General features: G+C 42.8%; 1 long non-coding RNA gene across 1 annotated transcript; it reads right to left on the bottom strand.

Annotated features, from left to right (window-relative positions):
* Positions 1 to 1,270: 1,270 nt before the first annotated feature.
* LOC119889547 lies at positions 1,271 to 6,192 on the bottom strand. Its single transcript, XR_005442091.1, has 3 exons — positions 6,146 to 6,192; positions 2,929 to 3,007; positions 1,271 to 1,486 (listed from the first exon to the last, which is right to left on the bottom strand). It is a non-coding gene; the product is annotated as an uncharacterized LOC119889547 (long non-coding RNA).
* Between the last annotated feature and the right edge of the window lie 462 nt (positions 6,193 to 6,654).

Genomic DNA, 6,654 nt, shown 5'->3' with positions numbered 1-6,654 from the left:
CAGGTCTGATTCATAGAAGATCAGGTTTCCTTTCTGCAGCTGCTCAAAAGCCAGTTTTCCCAGAGACTCAATCATCTTCCTGCTCTCTGGACTCCAGCGTGGATCTGTCTCAGAGCCTCCATCATACTTGACGTTCTTCACTTTTGTCTGAACCACCAGGAAATGGATGTACATCTCAGTCAGGGTCTTGGGCAGCTCTCCTCCCTCTCTGGTCTTCAACACCTCCTCCAGAACTGTAGCAGTGATCCAGCAGAAGACTGGGATGTGGCACATGATGTGGAGGCTTCGTGATGTCTTGATGTGGGAGATGATCTGCTGGCCTGCTCCTCATCTCTGAACCTCTTCCTGAGTACTCCTCCTTCTGTGGGTCATGAACCCTCTGATCTGTCACCATGTCAACACACTCAGGAGGGATCTGATTGGCTGCTGCAGGTCGTGTGGTTATCCAGAGGCGAGCAGAGGGAAGCAGGTTCCCCCTGATGAGGTTTGTCAGCAGCACATCCACTGAGGTGGACTCTGTAACATCAGTCAGGACCTCATTGTTGTGGAAGTCCAGAGGAAGTGACACTCATCCAGACCGTCAAAGATGAACACAACTGGAACTCTTCAAACCTGCAGATTCTGCTTCTTTGTCAGGAAAGAAGTGATGAACAAGTTCCACCAAGCTGTACTTTTTCTCTTTCAGCACATTCAGCTCTCTGAAAGTGAATGGAAATGTGAACTGTATGTCCTGGTTGGCTTTGTCTTCAGCCCAGTCCAGAGTGAACTTCTGTGTTAAGACTGTTTTCCCAATGCCAGCCACTCCCTTTGTCATCACTGTTCTGATTGGTTCATCTCTTCCAGGTGAGGCTTTAAAGATGTCTTCTTGTCTGATGGTTGTTTCTGGTCTGGCTGGTTTCCTGGATGCTGTTTCAATCTGTCTGACCTCATGTTCATCATTGACCTCTGCAGTCCCTCCCTCTGTGATGTAGAGCTCTGTGTAGATCTGGTTCAGAGGGTTCGGTTTCCTGCTTTAGCAATGCCCTCAAACACACACTGGAACTTCTTCTTCAGCTTAGATTTAAGTTTACGCTGACAAATTGCATGAGGTGGTCCTGAATGAAGATGCAACAGATAAAAATAAATAGGTGATTTAAAAGGAAAACAAAATAATTTAATTCCCCTAAAGAATGCACATATAAACACATTTCCCTATATCATGAGACATCAGTAAATGTCCCGTTATCCAGCAGGTTAAATCTTTAGAGAAATCCTCTTAGCTCTGCAGACGCTCAGCCAGCTCCTCCTGCTTCATTCTCCTCAGGAAGTGCAGTGTGATCTTCAGAAATGCCTCTCTGCTGCTCCTCCTCTGCTCTTCCTCCTCACCGTCCAACACCTCCTCATCCTCGCTCTGACACTCTAAGTATTCTGGGTAATCTGATCTCAGATTCTTCTGGATCTTCTTCAGTTCGTTCTTCACAAAAGTGACAATGTTCTCCTCCAGCAGCTGGAACAGAATATTATTAGTGACTAGGCCTACATGATGTGAAGAAAATCTGTGATGATGACATGACTTGCAATATATATATATAGAATTATAATATAATAATAAAAATTTTGAAGTGTGCATTTTTGCTGCCTGGTTGTTTTAAATTCACTGTGTTAGAACTTTAACACTACGTGTCTGTCACACTGCCACAAGTGTGGAGGTGACAGTTGGTGTGTTGTGTGTTTGTGTTGGAGTTTATTTTGTCCATTTTTGAGCATGAGAGGTGCTTGGTGGGTTTTGTTTTTTGTCAGTCTGTGTGTGGTTTCTGTCTCTCTCTTCCTCTCCCTCTCACTCATCCTTTCCTTCCTCTCCTTCAGGGCGAAGTTGTGGGCTGTGCCACTCGAACACTGGGCGTTTCTCTCCAACTGCAGGCAATCTGCTTTTGACACACCTATCTCCTGTGATCATCAGGACGAGCTTGTAAACCCTGCCCTCTCAACAGTTCCCTGCCGATTATAAGTCATGTCTGTAGGTGAAACTACGATCTGTTTGTACCTGCCTCGTGTGACCTTTGTGCCTGTGACTGAATCTGTTTCCTTGTGCTCTGCTCTAGTCTTCTTGGAGATCCTGCTCTGCTCTTGTGCCGCTCTGATTACAGAGAACGCCTAGTCAGCCACCCTTTTCCCTGCCTTGCCTGCTCATGCTCTTATGTGCCACCCCCTCGCCACTCCGGAGGCACCTTTCCCCCAGCATCTAGCCCACCTAATCAAATCTTGTGTTCAATAAACTGTGTGAAAACCTTCTTGAACTGTGTTCTTGTCTGCATCTGAGTTCTGAGTCACAAAATGCCTGACAGTGTCAAACTAAGCTGAACAGTTAGACTACAGAGAGACTGCTTTCAATTTAGCTTGTTTATAACAAATTGGCTATTAGCTGAGCTAGCATGCTGTGCTTGTGTAAAACATTTTGTCTATGCTTGTGTGTATTGATAAACTATTGGCTTTTTACTCACAAAGGTTTTATTGCACGTACTTGCAGTAAGAAGCATCATTTTCACCAATTCCATTAAGTTGGCGTTACCTTCAACTTAACGTCACGACTGTGACCTATTTGATCTGATGGCTGCTGTGTGTGTGTGTAGGAGCCAATACAGAGGGCAGGACAGAGGCTGCTGCCTGATAAAACCACAATCTTTAGCACCAGGACCTATTCAATACTGTGTTTCAGTGCAAAACCCTAAAAAACATTATTTTTTTATTATTTCTGGCATTTTATTTTGCGATGACGATGAAAATACAATTTATCAGTCAACACTATGAATGACACAATTAAACTAAAATCATGGAACCAAACATCAGATCCATGTTGGACAGACTGACAATCCACTGGTCTAAAAAGTGCAGCGTGGAGATTATTGTGAACAGAATAGATGGAAAAGTAGTTGTTGTACATGTACAGACCATAAATATGGAGTCCAGGTGTGTTTGATGCTGCTGGGCAGACTGACCACTGGGAACCTCTGAGCTCTCCTGGTGGACTCTGTGGAGGAATCATGAAGAGTTAGCTCACATTATGTCTGTCCACATAGAGGTAAAGGTCAATGATGTAATACTTGGATGTGGAACAATGATTTAGATTACTCAGAAGTGGGAAATGTTAGTAGTCCTGCTCATTCCACTGGGAATCTGCAGCTGTTGATTCTCAGTGGGTCTGTGTACGTTTTGATAGTTTTTCGTTTGAACCAATAAACGAACAAACGAGAAAACCCCCTTTTTTTGTTTGTTGTTTCAAACCAGAAACGAAGAAACGGAAAAAAAAGCTGTTCTCCCTTTTGGTTTCTGAATCAAAAACGACTAAACCAAATTCAAGTAACGGTCTGATTTTGTTTATTGGAATTCCTATTTTTATTTCTCCGTTTGAAGATAGACATTGAGAAAATAAAGACAGGTGGGCCAGGTGACCCGGAAGTAATGGTAAACATATTAAAATAAAAGCCAAGCTTGTAAAACGGCCAGATCTGTAGCATTACGCAGGACTAACATTATACCAGGGTGATGTTAGATGAAAATAAATAAATAAATAAACCTGGACCGAGACAAATACGTTAGACAACAGTAGCTGATTACATGCACTATAATATTTATTAATATATTAATATTGCATTTATTCATGTGAATAGCAAGAATCACATTTTTTTAAGCGCATTGTTTGGTGCCGTACGGTTGGTAGGCTAATATAGGTTAACCTAAGAAATTAATATGCGTGCAGAGTTGTTACTGTCAGCGCTATATTTTTAATATTAAATTCATTTTTAATGTGGTTTCCACCGTAATGAACCAAGCTGTTGTTGGTTCATTGGTTCAACCGCTGTTGTGCGCTGCTCAGTGACAAGTATATAGATAGAAATATGTGTATTGTTTTTATTTTGTGCTATTTGTTTTCTGAACACCAGTGAGGGAAAATTGTAATCTGTAGGCTTTAGGAGTGCTTTTTGGATTTGTCCATTATAAGCCTAAGACGTTACTTGCTTTCAGTGTTGTAGCTTATTATGTTCAAGTTGAGTGAACGTGTGTGACTTGACTACTGATGTTTGAATATAGAGATAATCATTTGAGCAAACTCTGTAGGATATATCTCATTCTCTTTTTGAACAGTCTTGGCTAATTGTTTTTGTGTCTAGCCTCATTTATATGTGCTTTTATTGGTGTAGGCTATTGTCTTGACAGTTTTTGAGAGTGCACCCAATGCCATAGCATACCTTAAAAACTCACTGTTCAGATAGGCTTCTTTAGTCAGCTGTATGAACCCAAAATAAACATTTTGCTGTAATTATGTTGCAATAAATGGCCCGGTAGAAAATCGTGTCCCTCTGTGTCTTTGCATTGACTTTGTATGTAATCACGCCACCCCCAACACTAGCATCACTGTGTGCAGTCCACACAGAGGTTTATATAGTTTGTCATGCACTCAGTAAGCCCATCAATGTCCTCACCATGTTGCTCACAGAGTGCATCCCAGTCTGTCACAACATCTAAACAACAGATAGGCTACTTGTTGGTCAGTCCGAAATATTTGTATTTTGTGGATAACTTTCATCCCAGATGAACATAGTGGCCAAATCCATACCTAGTTTGTTACCCGTTACATCAACAAATAGGGTTACCTCTACCAAATTAGTGGTCCGTATCCGGTGGTTTGCATGAACAGGATGCCCAAGGATTGAGTCACATTTCTGGCCTGAATTATTGTGCCACTCCACCCTTGGCTGAGGGAGTTTATATGGCGTAGATTTAGCAAAAATACACCATGAACTGTATCTACTGCACTAGATGTGGTCAACTACATTCGTGAAAAAACACGTTTGCTAAAGACGCTAGATCTATGAAGAACTTTGCACTCTTGTTAACGATGTTGTGGCCTAGTCATGTTGGGCCTGGGCCCATCCACTTGACCCCCAGGCCCACCCAATCAGAAGGCCTTCTTTCTTACTGATCGATCATCCAGTGCGGTCAAAACATTTTGTTTCTTCCTGCTTGTTTACCATTTGATGATGACAGGTCAGATTTTTTTGAATGGCACATTATTTAGCAAATGCCAGGTAGCAAACAGCCCCTCCTCTTTCACTCAGTGAGTGCATTGCACGAAACAGTCTGGTTTTCAGCTATAGCTAGCTTATTTTAATGTAAATTTATAATCATGGCAAAACAAAGCAATTTGTTCAGTTTGTAACAAAAAGACGCCGTGAGGAACAAGGGGAAGAGAATTCACCTCATGTTCAGCCACTATTTTCAACCCAGACACCTACTACTGCACCGATTTCTCCTCAAGAAGTGCCAAGTAGTAGCAACACACACGATGCTAATTCAGGCTTTCCCCCGTCAGCAGCAGCACCTGAGTCTACAAACATATTAACCCCTCCATGCCAAAGCACAGGTAACGTTAGGCCTACATACAGCGCCAAGGACAAGCCCCAGACCTGTCCAATATAGATGAACCTGCGACCCAGCCCAAACGCAGTTCATTCATTCCCAGTAACCACTATAGCAGGCAAAGCTAGAAGTTTTTCTGTCTGGTGGTATGAAAGATTTCAATGGCTAGAGTACAGCACTTCCAGGGACACTGTGTTTTGTAAGCCATGTCTCCATTTCCCCGAGGCAGCCACTTTTATTTATTAAAATTGGGTTCAATGACTGGAAACATATTTCCCAATGTTGTGTTAAACACGGGGGTAGCAGGGCGCATTCTACAGCGCTGGGCAGAGCCCAGGGATACAAGCAAAGCCACCAGACTGGACGGACAAATATTATCAACCAGCTGAACAATGATGCTATGAACAGATCATTTGTGGAAAGGAATAGAGCACATTAAAGTTGTAATAGACCTCGTTTTATTCTGTGCAAAACAAGATATCCCGTTGCGTGGCATCGTGAAAATGACGAGGCATTGAACAGAGGCAACTTCTTGGAATTACTTAAACTAATTGCTAACTATGACCCACAAATAAAACGTCGACTGGATGAATTGCCAAGAAACGGGAAACTTACGAGCCCCAAATACTGAATGAGATACTGGAAATCGCAGCATCGCTACTTATCCACAAAATAAAAAGAGATTTGCATGAGGAGACCGACACATACTAAAACGAAAAGCTTGTGGCAGTCTGTATCAGATACATACCCAAAGGCCAGCTGAAGGAAAGGGCTCTGGGATTTGTGCAGACTGGGACATGAACGCAAATGCTATATCAGCAAAGATCCTGGAAGTACTGGAGCCATTGCAGCTGGACCCAGCTCTGTGCGTTGGCTTTGGTTTTGATGGGGCATCGGTTATGTCTGGCAACAAAGGAGGGGTACACATGATTTTGAAGCAAACGTTCTCTCACGCCATATATGTGCATTGCAATTCCCATCGCATAAACCTCGTCCTGTGCACAATATCAAAGGTGTCCCCCAGCATTTCAACATTTTTCGAGGTCATCAACAACCTGCATAGTTTCATGACAGGGTCACATAGACAGGCTATATTTATGGAAATCCAGCAACAGCTGCGACCAGGGAAAACAACACTAGAACTAGAGAGATCCTGCGATGTCCGATGGAGCTCATGGTCAAGTGCAGTAAGTAAAGTCCTGGCACTTCTGGGCCCAATTTTGGAGACCCTTGCTGAATTCTCTGAAAGCTCCGGCC

This window comes from Micropterus salmoides, unplaced genomic scaffold (genome assembly GCF_014851395.1).
Source record: "Micropterus salmoides isolate LMB-PRFRI ecotype aquatic unplaced genomic scaffold, ASM1485139v1 Ms_hic_scaffold_529, whole genome shotgun sequence".
Taxonomy (NCBI): Eukaryota; Metazoa; Chordata; class Actinopteri; order Centrarchiformes; family Centrarchidae; genus Micropterus; species Micropterus salmoides.
The sequence above is the reverse complement of the archived record's forward strand: the minus strand, read 5'-3'. Positions and strand labels throughout refer to the sequence as shown.